Source organism: Pristiophorus japonicus, chromosome 17 (genome assembly GCF_044704955.1).
Source record: "Pristiophorus japonicus isolate sPriJap1 chromosome 17, sPriJap1.hap1, whole genome shotgun sequence".
Classification (NCBI taxonomy): domain Eukaryota; kingdom Metazoa; phylum Chordata; class Chondrichthyes; family Pristiophoridae; genus Pristiophorus; species Pristiophorus japonicus.
The window spans coordinates 4,101,555-4,117,760 of NC_091993.1; positions in this window are offsets into that span (position 1 = coordinate 4,101,555).

The window sequence follows — 16,206 nt, forward strand, 5'->3', positions numbered from 1 at the left end:
GCATAATTTTGGCCGTTGAATTCAGTGACTGGGCAAGTTCCATCATTCCTGTCCTTAAAGCAGATGGCTTGATCAGGATTTGTAGCGACTACAAAGCCACCATCAACCGAGTGTCGCTGCAAGACCAATACCGCTCCCGAGAACGGAGGACCTTTTTGCCACACTGGCAGGTGGCAAGCTGTTCATGAAGCTGGATCTCACTTCGGCCTACATGACTCAGGAACTGGCTGAAGAATCCAAATTTATTACCACCATCACGATGCACAAGGGATTATTTATCTACAACAGGTGTCCGTTTGGCATTCGTTCGGCGGCAGCTATCTTTCAGCGGAACATGGAAAGTTTGCTCAAATCCATTCCTGGAACAATCGTATTCCAAGATGACATCCTTATAACGGGTCGAGACACCGAGGAACACCTCCACATCCTGGAGGAGGTGCTACGCCGACTGGACCGGGTAGGCTTGCGGCTGAAAAAGGCCAAGTGTGTGTTTTTGGCCTCAGAGGTCGAGCTTTTGGGCAGGAGGGTCGCCGCAGACGGGATCCGGCCCACCAAATCAAAAACGGAGTCGATCCGCCGGGTGCACAGGTCCGGCAACACGTTGGAGTTGCGATCATTCCTGGGACTTCTGAACTATTTTGGGAACTTTCTGCCGAACTTAAGCACATTGTTGGAGCTGTTACACATGCTCCTGCCTAAAGGTTGTGAATGGCTTTGGGGGGACTGTCAAGAACGGGCTTTCAATGAAGTGAGGAGCCTGCTTTGTTCTAGCAAACTGTTGACTTTGACCCCTGTAAAAAAACTGGTTTTAACGTGCGATGCATCATCCTATGGGGTTGGGTGTGTGTTGCAGCAGGGTAATGGCGACAGCCAACTCCAACCCGTGGCTTATGCCTCCAGGTCACTCTCCCAGGCAGAGCGTGGATACAGCATGGTCGAAAAAGAAGCACTCGCTTGTCTTTACGGTGTTAAAAGATGCACCAGTACCTTTTCGGTAGACGGTTCGAGCTTGAGACGGATCACAAGCCGTTAACATCCCTGTTGTCCGACAGCAAGGCTCGCATACAGCAATGGGCTCTCACGCTGGCTGCGCATGACTACATCATACAGCACCGGCCAGGCACCGAAAAATGCACTGACGTGCTCAGCAGGCTCCCACTAGCCACCACTGAGGGGGCAGCGGAGCAAAGTGCTGAAATGGTCATGGCCGTTGAGGCTTTTGACACCGCAGGCTTCCCCATCACAGCCCGCCAGATCAAACTCTGGACCAACAGAGACCCCCTCCTATCCATGATAAAGAAATGTGTCCTGACTGGGGATTGGGTGCCCGCACACAGGGCGTGCCCCAAGGAGGTCAGACCGTTTCAGAGACAGATGGATGAGCTCTCCATCCAAGCCGACTGCCTGCTATGGGACAGCCGGGTAGTCATGCCCCAGAAAGGCAGGGAAGCGTTCATCAGGGAACTCCACAGCGAGCACCCTGGCATCGTGTTAATGAAGGCCATTGCCTGGTCACATGTATGGTGGCCGGGATTGACTCAGACCTGGAACAATGGGTTCGCAGATGCACGAGGTGTGCCCAGCTGGGCAATGCCCCCAGGGAGGCCCCACTCAGCCCATGGCCCTGGCCCACCAGGCCATGGTCACGTATTCATGTAGACTATGCGGGCCCGTTCATGGGGAAAATGTTCCTGATCGTTGTCGATGCATACTCGAAATGGATCGAGTGCATCATATTAAACTCGTGCATGACATCCATCACCATGGAGAGCCTGCGTACGATTTTCACGACCCACGGCTTGCCAGACATCCTGGTCAGCAACAATATCCCGTGTTTCACAAGCCATGAATTCCAGGAGTTTATGTCGGGCAATGGTATCAAACACGTCCGGACAGCGCCGTTCAAGCCGGCTTCCAATGGCCAGGCGGAACGGGCGGTCCAAGTCATAAAACAGGGCATGCTACCCATCCAAGGACCCTCCCTTCAGTACTGCCTATCGCGCCTCCTGCTGGCCTACAGGTCTCACCCGCACTCGCTCACGGGAGTCCCGCCAGCGGAACTCCTCATGAAACGCACGCTTAAAACGCGGCTGTCCCTCATTCACCCAGCCCTGGCAGACATTGTTGAGGGCAAGCGCCAGTCCCAAACCGAGTTCCATGATCGAGGCTCAAGGGGGAGGTGTATAGAAATAGATGACCCGGTATTTGTCCTTAACCATGCTTTGGGACCCAAGTGGCTTGAGGGCACAGTAATTGGCAAAGAAGGGAATATGGTCATAGTGGTCAGACTAAACAATGGGCAGATATGCCGCAAACACTTGGACCAAGTAAAGAAATGGTTCAGCATAGACACGGAGGAACCTGAAAAATAGCATGAGATGTCACCCACATCACTGCCAGTGGACGAGCAACAAGGACAGTCCACAGCATGCACAGTCCCTGCGGCCAACCCGGACAGGCCGGAATCACCTCAGGTGACAGAGACGCGTACCAAGGCTCAGCCACCAGAGCCACAACTGCGGCGCTCCACGAGAGAGCATCGACCACCTGACAGACTTAACCTTTGACACAAAAAGACATAAGGGGGGAGGTGATGTCATGTATGTAACCACCATGCAACGGTAATCTTAGAAACAGAGAAACATAGAAAATAGGTGCAGGAGTAGGCCATTCAGCCCTTCTAGCCTGCACCGCCATTAAAATGAGTTCATGGCTGAACATGAAACTTCAGTACCCCCTTCCTGCTTTCTCACCATACCCCTTGATCCCCCTAGTAGTAAGGACTTCATCTAACTCCATTTTGAATATATTTAGTGAATTGGCCTCAACTACTTTCTGTGGTAGAGAATTCCACAGGTTCACCACTCTCTGGGTGAAGAAGTTTCTCCTCATCTCGGTCCTAAATGGCTTACCCCTTATCCTTAGACTGTGACCCCTGGTTCTGGACTTCCCCAACATTGGGAACATTCTTCCTGCATCTAACCTGTCTAAACCCGTCAGAATTTTAAACGTTTCTATGAGATCCCCTCTCATTCTTCTGAACTCCAGTAAATACAAGCCCAGTTGATCCAGTCTTTCTTGATAGGTCAGTCCCGCCATCCCGGGAATCAGTCTGGTGAATCTTCGCTGCACTCCCTCAATAGCAAGAATGTCCTTCCACAAGTTTGGAGACCAAAACTGTACACAATATTCCAGGTGTGACCTCACCAAGGCCCTGTACAACTGTAGCAACACCTCCCTGCCCCTGTACTCAAATCCCCTCGCTATGAAGGCCAACATGCCATTTGCTTTCTTAACCGCCTGCTGTACCTACATGCCAACCTTCAATGACTGATGTACCATGACACCCAGGTCTCGTTGCACCTCCCCTTTTCCTAATCTGTCACCATTCAGATAATAGTCTGTCTCTCTGTTTTTACCACCAAAGTGGATAACCTCACATTTATCCACATTATACTTTATCTGCCATGCATTTGCCCACTCACCTAACCTATCCAAGTCACTCTGCAGCCTCATAGCATCCTCCTCGCAGCTCACACTGCCACCCAACTTCGTGTCATCTGCAAATTTGGAGATACTGCATTTAACCCCCTCGTCTAAATCATTAATGTACAATGTAAACAGCTGGGGCCCCAGCACAGAACCTTGCGGTACCCCACTAGTCACTGCCTGCCATTCTGAAAAGTACCCATTTACTCCTACTCTTTGCTTCATGTCTGACAACCAGTTCTCAATCCACGTCAGCACACTACCCCCAATCCCATGTGCTTTAACTTTGCACAGTAATCTCTTGTGTGGGACCTTGTCGAAAGCCTTCTGAAAGTCCAAATATACCACATCAACTGGTTCTCCCTTGTCCACTTTACTGGAAACATCCTCAAAAAATTCCAGAAGATTTGTTAAGCATGATTTCCCTTTCACAAATCCATGCTGACTTGGACCTATCATGTCACCTTTTTCCAAATGCACTGCTATGACATCCTTAATAATTGATTCCATCATTTTACCCACTACTGAGGTCAGGCTGACTGGTCTATAATTCCCTGTTTTCTCTCTCTCTCCTTTTTTAAAAAGTGGGGTTACATTGGCTACCCTCCACTCGATAGGAACTGATCAAGTGTCAATGGAATGTTGGAAAATGACTGTCAATGCATCCGCTATTTCCAAGGCCACCTCCTTAAGTATTCTGGGATGCAGTCCATCAGGCCCTGGGGATTTATCGGCCTTCAATCCCATCAATTTCCCCAACACAATTTCCCGACTAATAAGGATTTCCCTCAGTTCCTCCTCCTTACTAGACCCTCTGACCCCTTTTATATCCGGAAGGTTGTTTGTGTCCTCCTTAGTGAATACCGAACCAAAGTACTTGTTCAATTGGTCTGCCATTTCTTTGTTCCCCGTTATGACTTCCCTTGATTCTGACTGCAGGGGACCTACGTTTCTCTTTACTAACTTTTTTCTCTTTACATATCTATAGAAACTTTTGCAATCCGCCTTAATGTTCCCTGCAAGCTTCTTCTCCTACTCCATTTTCCCTGCCCTAATCAAACCTTTTGTCCTCCTCTGCTGAGTTCTAAATTTCTCCCAGTCCCTGGGTTCGCTGCTATTTCTGGCCAATTTGTATGCCACTTCCTTGGCTTTAATACTATCCCTGATTTCCCTTGATAGCCACGGTTGAGCCACCTTCCCTTTTTTATTTTTACGCCAGACAGGAATGTACAATTGTTGTAGTTCATCCATGCGGTCTCTAAATGTCTGCCATTGCCCATCCACAGTCAACCCCTTAAGTATCATTCGCCAATCTATCCTAGCCAATTCACGCCTCATACCTTCAAAGTTACCCTTCTTTAAGTTCTGGACCATGGTCTCTGAATTAACTGTTTCATTCTCCATCCTAATGCAGAATTCCACCATATTATGGTCACTCTTCCCCAAGGGGCCTCGCACAATGAGATTGCTAATTAATCCTCTCTCATTACACAACACCCAGTCTAAGATGGCCTCCCCCCTAGTTGGTTCCTCAACATATTGGTCTAGAAAACCATCCCTTATGCACTCCAGGAAATCCTCCTCCACCGTATTGCTTCCAGTTTGGCTAGCCCAATCTATGTGCATATTAAAGTCACCCATTATAACTGCTGCACCTTTATTGCATGCACCCCTAATTTCCTGTTTGATGCCCTCCCCAACATCACTACTACTGTTTGGAGGTCTGTACACAACTCCCACTAACGTTTTTTGCCCTTTGGTGTTCTGCAGCTCTACCCATATAGATTCCACATCATCCAAGCTAATGTCTTTCCTAACTATTGCATTAATCTCCTCTTTAACCAGCAATGCTACCTCACCTCCTTTTCCTTTTATTCTATCCTTCCTGAATGTTGAATACCCCTGGATGTTGAGTTCCCAGCCCTGATCATCCTGGAGCCACGTCTCCGTAATCCCAATCACATCATATTTGTTAACATCTATTTGCACAGTTAATTCATCCACCTTATTGCGGATACTCCTTGCATTAAGACACAAAGCCTTCAGGCTTGTTTTTTTAACACCCTTTGTCCTTTTAGAATTTTGCTGTACAGTGGCCCTTTTTGTTCTTTGCCTTGGGTTTCTCTGCCCTCCACTTTTCCTCATCTCCTTTCTGTCTTTTGCTTTTGCCTCCTTTTTGTTTCCCTCTGTCTCCCTGCATTGGTTCTCATCCCCCTGCCATATTAGTTTAACTCCTCCCCAACAGCACTAGCAAACACTCCCCCTAGGATATTGGTTCATGTAACTGTACCCTTCATGCAACTCCTGTACACTGTACTTATACCCTAGAAATGCACACCCTGACCACAGGGGGTGAACTTGTGGGTGACACTCCTCACCTGGGTTTCCAGGTATAAAAGGGGAGGTCCCACCCAGGGTCAGCACTCCATGGTCCTGGGAATAAAGGTTAAGGTCACGTAGTGACTGTGCCTGCAGTGCATGCCTCGTGTGAGTTTGTAGTACGGTGCAGGAACACCACAAACAACTCTCTGAGTGAAGAAGTTTCTCCTCATCTCAGTCCTAAATGGCCTACTCCTTATCCTAAGACTGTGTCCCCTGGTTCTAGACTTCGGAACATTCTTCCCACATCTAATCTGTCCAGTCCCATCAGAATCTTATACGTTTCTATGAGATCCCCTCTCATCCTTCTAAAATCCAGTGAATAAAGGCCCAGTTGATCCCGTCTCTCCTCATATGACAGTCCAGCCATCCCTGGAATCAGTCTGGTGAACCTTCGCTGCACTCCCTCAATAGCAAGAACATCTTTCCTCAGATTAAGAGACCAAAACTGAACACAATATTCCAGGTGAGGCCTCACTCTGGCCCTGTACAACTGCAATAACACCTCCCTGCTCCTATACTCAATTCCCCTCGCTATGAAGGCCAACATACCATTTGCCTTCTTCACCGCCTGCTGTACCTGCATGCCTACTTTCAATGACTGATGTACCATGACATCCAGGTCTCGTTGCACCTCCCCTTTTCCTAATCTGCCATCCAGATGATATTCTGCCTTCGTGTTTTTGCCCCCAAAATGGATAACCTCACATTTATCCACATTATACTGCATCTGCCATGCATTTGCCCACTCACCTAACCTGTCCAAGTCACCCTGCAGCCTCTTAGCATCCTCCTCACAGCTCACACCGCCACCCAGTTTAGTGTCATCTGCAAACTTGAGGTCCAGAAATTTGCCTGAAATTGTTGTACGAACATTCCCTGATCTTTATACTGCAATCCGGAGCCATGCAGCGAGTCCAATCGCTTCGGGGGGTGGAGCCTGCTGTCTGCACTGAAAAATGCAGCCGGGCTTTTTGCACATGCGCGGGAAAGAAACTTACGTTTTTGATGTCACTGCAATGGACGCACATGCGCAGTATATCTCCGAGTTGGCAATCGAGAGACCTCCAGACCAGGACCGGGATCTCAAGCGGGTGCAACAGCTTAAGGTAAGTGCGCATTTTTTTACTTCTATTCTACAGGGTTTACAGAGAAGCGCTCCCTTCCCCATGGACCCTGGCCCCGAGTGCCTTCCCGTTCCGCTGCACTCCCCGCCCCTAGCCAGGTAAGTAAATCAGAGGCCATTCGCCCCGGGCTAGGGGCTGGGAGCGGAGTGGACCGGGAAGGCACTCGGGGCCAGAAGAGGCATCCCAAAAATGACATCTCACCGATTGAATTGTATTGCACGGCGTGAAGTTCCTGCATTGTGGATGCGAACTAAACTCACCACAAAAATGTTAGGGTTTGTCCATTATAGTCTTAAGTATCCTTTTAACGTTGTGGTAAGTCTAAATTACTGCACAACAACCTCTCTGGCTCTCTGGCTGAAGGGCTTGCTGGTCCGTCAGCTCCCTCCCTCGTCAATCCTCTCCTGGCCCCAAGTGCCTTCCCGGTCTGCTCCGCTTCCCGCCCCTGGCCCAGGCCGAATGGCCTCCGATTTACTTACCTGCGCCGATTTCTTTAACTCTCCGCAAGGGTTTTCTGGAGAGGCCACATACACTGGCCTCAGCAGAAATGGAGTAACTATCAGCTGGCCAAAGTTCACCAAATGGCCAGAATTGGTGGAGGTGGCTGGTTACGCCCCCTTTGGATGAAAAAAAAAACTTACCTAAAAAAATCGTAACTGAATGAGTTACGCTGGTGCAAATTGATTGGGGAAACTGTGGATTTTTAAGTGAGGCCACAAAAAACAGCCTGCTCAAATAAAACAGCGCAAATGACTGGAGAAAATTGAGCCCAGTGTGTGGTCGTTTATGAGGGTGCCTCACACTTTAATAGCCCACGGACACTCATTGTGTCGCTGCACACATGAAGAAATGCTATTTGGTTGAGGTACAGAAGGTTGTCAGTGCCTGTGGAACTGTATTCCCGAACTGTACTCCAGAATAAAGCACTGGCTTCAGGAGAGGAGCGAAGAACAAGGAATCAAATTGGAACAAGCATTAGCATGAGTCACCTCCAAATCAGTGAAAGAATTTGGAATTTTAAAAAACTTGACTGGATTTGGATCACCAGATGCCATCTCTTTAATGTAAATACAGGAGCAGGCACTTCAAAAAAACAACAGCTAACTCTGCCTGTAGAATCATGGCACCATTAAGATATCAATGTATGCAAAAAGTATATCAGAATTGAAATTCAGATGTGGAATCAACAGACTGCCCTGCTCCTTTGTCAAATATCTGTTACAATTTTTACAAATTGATTTCTGTGGCTATCTGCATTGCCACAGCAAAAGGAAAAAAACCAGTGCTCGCCACTTGCATTATTAAACAAGTTGTGAAACTAGAGACATGTATCTAAAAATGAAAACAGCATGAACTGTTGTACACTCAGATTCCATTAATGTTACATGGGAATCTGGGAATTTTATTCATTCTTTGGAAACTGCGTTGTAGATTTATAACTCGGACCATTAGTTTAGCGTGAAAGAATAAGTCTTGGGGCTCAATTTTCCCCTAAGCTGTTTTTTGGCGTATTTGGAGCAGTCCGTACTTGAAGAGTTCGCCCGTTTTTTGGGGGGCCCACAAGTACTCCCAAAAAACATCTTCCAAGTTTCCTCGTTTGATTTCTTCATTTAATGGCCGCCTAGCCTGTTGTTTAATTTGGGGGTGGAGCCTTGAACTGCACCAAAAAGATCGGGTTGCCACGGTAACCAGGGGCACAATGTGGACTGGGGCTGGAAAGTGAAATATACAGCCAGCTCACAGCAACCTGCACAAGCACATTAAAATATATTGCAACAACTTATCTCCATTAAATTATTAAAGTCTCCCTCCCCCCTCCCCCCGATGCTGGTGGTGGTCCACATTTCTATCCCAGGCCGAAGGGCCACCCAGTGCCCGTCCTGAATGGCCTCCTGGTCCGGATCCCCGAACCTATCCCTGGCCGAATAGCCTCCCGGTCCCCGCACTTATCCCTGGTCAAATGTCCTCCGGTCCAGATCCCCCCACCTATCCCTGGCCGAATGGCCTCCTCTCTCCCGGTCCCCGCACCTATCCCTGGCCGAATGGCCTCCTCCCTTGTGGTCCGCACCTACCTATACCCACTCTCTCCCACTCTCTCTTACCACTCCTGCTGCTGCTGTCTGGGCATCTACTGCACTGATTTACTTATCTGCGCCGATTTCTTTAACTCACCGGAAGGTTTTTCTACAGAGGCCACATACGCCGGCCTAAAAAAAAACTGGAGTAACTCTGAGCTGGCCAAACTTCCCCAACTGGCCAGAATTGGCGTGGGTGGCAGGTTACGCCCCCTTTGATTGAAAAAAAACTAACCTAAAAAAATGGTAACTAACTGAGTTACGCTGGTGCAAATTGATTGGGGAAACTTGTATTTTTTAACTTAGGCCAAAAAAAGCGGCCTACGCCAAAAAAACAACGCAAATCACTGGGGAAAAGTGAGCCCTTGATCTTATTGTTTGGAATGATGGAACTTTCCCAGAATATTACTGGGTTTTCTTTTGGGATTGTATTTCAAAAATTCAGCCATTTTCCTCATGAAAACTCAAATCTGTGAGTTGGGTGATGATTCACCAAAACATGTAGTATCGTTGCTTCAGCTACAGACATAGTTGTTACTGCCTCAGGAATTAATGCATCCTTTTCAAACCAACAATTATTTGGGCATAACACAGGCATAACCTTGTTTTACAGTGCAACATATAGTGGCGTAAACGCTCTTTTACACCATACAATGGGCCGGAATCCGAGGTAAAAGTAACGCTGTTCACCATTGTAATGTGTGAATCGAACAGTAACTTCTGGCGACTGCATTGCTGTCCGAGATGCCCTGCACCTCCAAATGCTGCACTACACTGGTCCCTCACTGAGAGATTCACCATTCAACTACATGGAATGGTGTGAAGTTGCTGTAACTTACCTTATAGATATGCACTAACCTCACCAATGAAAGTTAAGGCTTGTCAATTCCAGTGTAAGTACATTTTTAACAATGTAATAAGCCTTAATTACTACCAAATGACCTATCTGGCACTGAAAATTAAAATTAGCAAGTGTGGAGTCTTATTCCTTTTGTTTTACTTTTTCTTTCTGTCTCTTTTATCACTCTCTCTTAATCCTGTCTTTCTTTCCTTCTCTTTATTTCGCTCTCTGTACCTAATTTGACTGAATTAAATATTCTAACTGACATGACCTGGTTGAGATGCTGTGCTGCTCATTAACAATTCTTCAATCTGATTGGTTAAGGAGGGACACAGTCGCTTTCGCTGTTCACACAGCTCCCAGATGCCCTGTAGAGGGCGTTGCGTTTTTTTGCTAATTGACTGACAGGAACATCCAGTGCAAAAACCTGTAAAAGGTCTATGGGCTGCCTGCAATTTCTGTGGTCTGGAAGAGTCCATGTTCCATGTTTTTATTGAATGCACGAGGTTGCAGCCCCTGTTCCATTATTTAAAGGGGCTGCTCCTCAATTTCTGGCTGCACTTCAGTCCCACTCTCCTGATCTTTGGGCACCCTGTGCGGAGGGGAGCGGGTAGGTCGGAGGGCCTTCTCGTAGGACTGCTCCTGGGCACGGCCAAGGGTGCCATCAGCCGGTCCAGGCAGCGGGCGGTCGAGGGGGTCGTGCAGCCCGACTGCCTGCCTCCCTTCCGCGCGTACATCCGCGCCAGGGTGTCCCTGGAGATGGAGCACGCAGTGTCCACTGGCACGCTCGCGGCCTTCCGCGAGAGGTGGGCGCCGGAGGGACTGGAGTGCATCATCACCCCCGGCAACCAAATTTTAATTTGATTTTATATGTTTTAAAGTTTAATTTGTTTTAATTGCCGGTTTTAGTGTTCCCCCTCCCCTTTTATAGGGGGCACTTGTAAATTTATGCTTTTACTGCCCCCAAAAAAACACAAAAAACCATCCCAAAAAAACACAAAAAAAAAAACAAAAAAGGGCACTTGTTTGAAAGTGTTTGGAGTGTCCCCCAAATCATGGGGCACTTGAGTTAATGTTTATTTTCTCCAATCAAAAGAGTTGTAAAAGGTCTATGAGCAAATGCAAGTGTAACGTTGATTGCTGATCGCCAAGTCTGGCCCATGGTCTCAGTTTGTGTAATGCAACGTAAATAATGTTCCCCAACGTCATACTGTAACACGTACTGGCATTAGTCTACCAGCAACCCTTGGCCAAAAATCCCCTATGACAGCTTCAAGTAAGGTGCGTTTTTGCTGGTGCTAGAAACAGCTTGGGGCAATAGTAATTGAAAGTAGATTATTGAGGGAGAGCACTATAATACAATAAAAATACTTAAAACTATATTTATTCAAGTTGCAGTTATATATAACCAATGCACATTTGGGAGACATTTGAGAGAAAAGAAAATATCTGGAAGTGTACTTATAGTTTGTTCAAATCATTCCCTGCCCACTAATATGTCTGTTAATACACAATTAAAAAAAACATTTTTTCAGTATATCGCACACTGAATTTGACTGTTTTACTCTGTGCTAATGCTGTTGTTGATGCTTCTTATAACCTCCTAGGGCAGAAAACTCTGGTTATATTTCGTGCTGCAAATCCTCATTATGTTGCCACTGACGTACGACGTAAATATAAGACAGGTATACCTGTATTTATATCGCTACCACATCATTACAATGTCCTAAAGTCCTTCATATGATAATTATGATTTTGGGGCTGCAGCAATTGGCTTTATTTGGCAAACTCGCTTCATGTGTATCTGACTTGGACCGACATCATCACACTGTTATTACATCTGGACAAAGTGAAGGAAATCACCTCACACTTTGTCATAAAATTAAAGACTGTTTTCATCCTAAATTGCACCAAAATGTAAAGGTATGAAGATGAGCCATTATGCATTAGGATCAGGTGTTAATAAGATAAATATTACTGCTGGCAATATTAGCGGAGGAACTTTAAGGTACCCTGATAACATTGATCTTCTAACGGAGACATTTTAACCTGTGTAAAATAAATGGGCCAAATCTCCGTTAACATAGTAGACAAAGGAATGTCGTATGAATACATTTAGCAACAACGCCAACTTTATGAGCACATTAAAGTCAATCTTGTTCAATGTTGATGATGTAAGATTCCAAAATGCAATTGTATGTGTGTATGGGGAGCGAATGTAATTCAAATATACTTATGATTGTGGTAACAAGATGCTCCATCAGTACTGTCCCTGACCCCTCCTTGGTGATACGTAACAATTACCACACAGTGACTGTGTAGAGGGAGGAAGTACGCAGAAATCGCTATTTAAGTGATGAGTGTCCGCATAAGAAAGGTGATAAAATCTTAGCCTAACCCGATTTGTGTCTTGGCTGATTTTACTCCCTACTGACTTAAAATCGGGCAGGGTGTGAAACAGGCGGCCGACCTAAACTTGCCCGTTTTCCCGCCCTGCAGGTTAGATTAAAATTACCGCCAGGTCTTGTGGGTAGAAGTTGCGTTGCGCCTTGTTTGACGGCGGTAACATCCGGGAGCAAGGCGTGCGCGGCAGGCTACGCAAGTCCCACCCCGCGCGAACAATTCAGGTTACCGCCCACCAAAGGAAGTGGAGTGCGCCACTTCCTTTCTGGGGCGGTAGCGCGGCGGACGGGTCGGGAGCGGGGCGCAGTACGCACTGGGCCGCGTAGCGCTGCCACGTAGGAGGGGCTCTCCGCTTCATTAAAGGGGAGGGCCCAAGCTTCAAACTCTGCAGGTAAGAACCGGGTCTCCATGGAGCACCGAGGAGCAGGGGGTGCCAAGCAGAGTGCCGGGCTGAACGATTGCGGCTCTGACTCCGCGATTGTGGCATCAATGGGGCACCTAAGAAAAACGGCAACATTGTTTTTAACGTAGTCACCACCTCCCCTTTAACTATTAACGAGCGGCCTGCAGTCCCCCTGAAGCTGTTGCTGGCATCACCCGCCCGCAGTCTCAGGGGACACTCCCCAATTTTTGTTCCGGGGTGAAAATGGGGAGCGGCGCAGTGGAACGGGACACTACAGGTTACTGCTGCCGCTAAACTCCCGCAGAATTTAGCAGCGCCGCGCCCAGCGAAAGGTCGTTTGCACCCCGTTAGCAGGGGAGCGAACAGGAGGCACAAACGACCCGCATTTCCCGGCCTTAGTATCTTCATATGGTGCTAAAATCCAGCCCAAAATAAAGCAGGAATGAATAGGAGTTTACTGATTGCTGTACTAATTTGTGAAAGAGACACAAATGCTGGGTAAAACAGGAATAAACGAAGCTATGGGGATAGAGCAGGGAAGTGGCACTAATTGGATAGTTCTTTCAAAGAGCTAGTACTCTTTTGTGATGTATGATACTTTGCTTCTATGAAACAAATCCGTTTCAGTTCTAAAAAAACATGCTTAATGGAAGTTTATCGTTAAATCGCCACCATTTTAGTTTGATGATCTGCTCAACACATTCCTGACGAGACGTTGGGTTGAGAAAATAATGTCCACCCTTAGTGGTGAATTCTCAGTTTTTCCAGATAAATGAAACCAATCTCTCATCCACTGAAGCTTCTGTTTGGCATATAGTTATTTAATGTAGATATTCAAATTAATGAGTCGATAAAAGAGAGAAATAGGCAAAAAATCATTCAGCTGAATTTCAAATGCATCAAGCTGAGATTTTCCATTGCCCCAATGTTACCATTAAGTATTCCTAGCAGAAATAATGCTTCTACTCTTCCCCAGAAATGTGCCTTAGCCCTAATCTCAAAAGAGCACTCTTTACTGAATCAATGCGACATTTTTCTTTTCTATATTTTACATCGTGGCATAACTTTGCAGCAGCAGTAAGTCCAAGGAGATTCAGGACCACTGCACGTGAAACTGTCTGGGTAGGTAGTAAGGGGCCGTTTTGTGCTGTGGGTTTAGGTCATTACAAAGTGGGTTGGCATACGAGCTAAACTCAGCGAACAGAGAGCATATGCTTTTCATCTCCTCAGTCTGGATTGGATTTAAAATCATGAGGTTAATTTTAACCTTAGAGTACAAGGTAAGCATACAGTATATCTCACAGAGTACCAGGCAGGTGGACAGTTCAAAATGAGCACGTTACTGCATGAGATTCAACCCATTCCTGCTGTCTCTGAGTTTAACCTGCAGGGTTCTGCAGGTGGATGAGGCACCTACCTGACTCAGCTGGTGGGAAGAATGAAGAAGCCCTTCAGATAAGTCAAGATAATTCCTTTGTGGGGTGTGCAGGAGCAGGAATATTCCTCCAGCTCTCACAAAGAAAGTCACAGCCACCCCTGCCCTGGATTCTCCCCCCACCTCCCCCATCCTTCCTGCGAGACCCTCCTGAAACCCTCTCCCCACCACTTACCTGGAAGCCAAGGGTCGCCCAATCTTCCACTGCGAGCAGCCACCCTGTACCACCTTCCCACCCAGAACAGGTAGGATGTAGACCCATAGCATTTCAAATCGCTGTGGCCTCCTGCTGCCTCTGGCAGACAGGAAGTGAACTCACTGGAACCATGTCCCACAGGAAACCCATCCCAGGTTAAATCCATCCCCCTGCCTCAGAACTGAAAGGCATTGTGTTAATCCACTGCACCTTTCAATTCCCCATATAATATTTTTTGCTGTGAATACAGATCAATCTATTATGGAAACCTGTTTACATTCTGATGGTTACCTGAGCCAGGGACAACTAGAATTAAAAGTTCCCGTGCCTTATAGCTCTGACTGATAGAATGAGAGTTGCTGCTTCAATTTCCATCAGTCTGCTTCACATTGTTTTGACTGCAATAAAATGCCATTGTCATTAGTGCTGCTGCTTCAAGTGCTTGAGTTGGTTCCAGTCAAATCGCACATTGTAATTCTCGAGGAGCATCAATTAGCGATGCTACAGCAATGGATTCTGAGAAATTATTTCAGTTCAACCAACAACAAAAACATCACACACCAAAATTAGAATAAATTCTGCCGTAAAATAAAGGGCAGAAAATATCATCAAAATTATTGTCATCATTTTTTAGAATTTGTTAAATTATCAAAAAATTTGAATTATTTCCAAAAAGGGAGTAACTGGGATTACATGATCCTTTTGTAAAAGAGGATTAAATAAGCTTTTTATCTTTATTGATATTCTAACACAATGCCAGGTATGCACCGATTTTATACAGCTGACTTTGTGGCAAGTAATTTCATTTCCAAAATTGCCACAATTCAACTGATGACAGCATAGCCACAATAATGATCCTTTTACACTTCTCAAAGAAAGAAAGAAGTTGCACTATATCGTGCCTTTCATGATCTTGACGTCCCAATGCACTTTACAGCCAATGAAGTATTTTTGAAGTGTAGTCACCGTTATAATGTAATAAATGTGACAGCCAATCATTGTATAGCAAACTTCCACCAACAGCAATATGATAAGGACCAGATAATCGATTTCAGTGATGTTGGTTGAGGGATAAATATTGGCCAGAATATCAGGGAGAACTCCCCTGCTCGTTTCAGAAATCGTGCCATGGAATGTTATGCACCCAGCTGAGAGGGCAAACAGGGTGTCGGTTTAACATCTCATCCTGAAAATGACATTTCTGACAGTGCAGCAATCTCTCAGTACTTTTAAAAGTCTATTATAGGAGGTACAGGTCTGGATCCTGGTGGGTTCTTAAGTGGTGTATTTTCTTTCATAAGACAATCTACCTATATAATTAATAGTCTTGTATCTAGAACAGCATACCTTACATCAGTATGCCACAACAGACAAGCAAAATACTGCGGATACTGGAATCTGAAATAAAAACAGAAAATGCTGTAAATACTCAGCAGGTCAGGCAGCATCTGTGGAGAGAGAAACAGAGTTAACATTTCAAGAAAGAATGACTTGGATTTGTATAGCGTTTTTCACAACCATTGGACGTCTCAAAGCGCTTTACAGCCAATGAAGTACTCTTGTGGAGTGCAATCACTGTTGTAATGTGGGAAACGCAGCAGCTAATCTGTGCACAGCAAGCTCCCACAAACAGCAATGTGATAATGACCAGATAATCTGTTTTGTTATGTTGATTTGAGGGATAAATATTGGCCAGGACACCAGGGGTAACTCCTCTGCTCTTCTTCGAAATAGTGCCATGGGATCTTTTATGTCCACTTGAGAGAGGAGACGGGGTCTTGGTTTAACATCTCAACTGAAAGACCGCACCTCCAACAATGCAGCACTCTCTCAGCACTGCACTGGAGTGTCAGCCTAG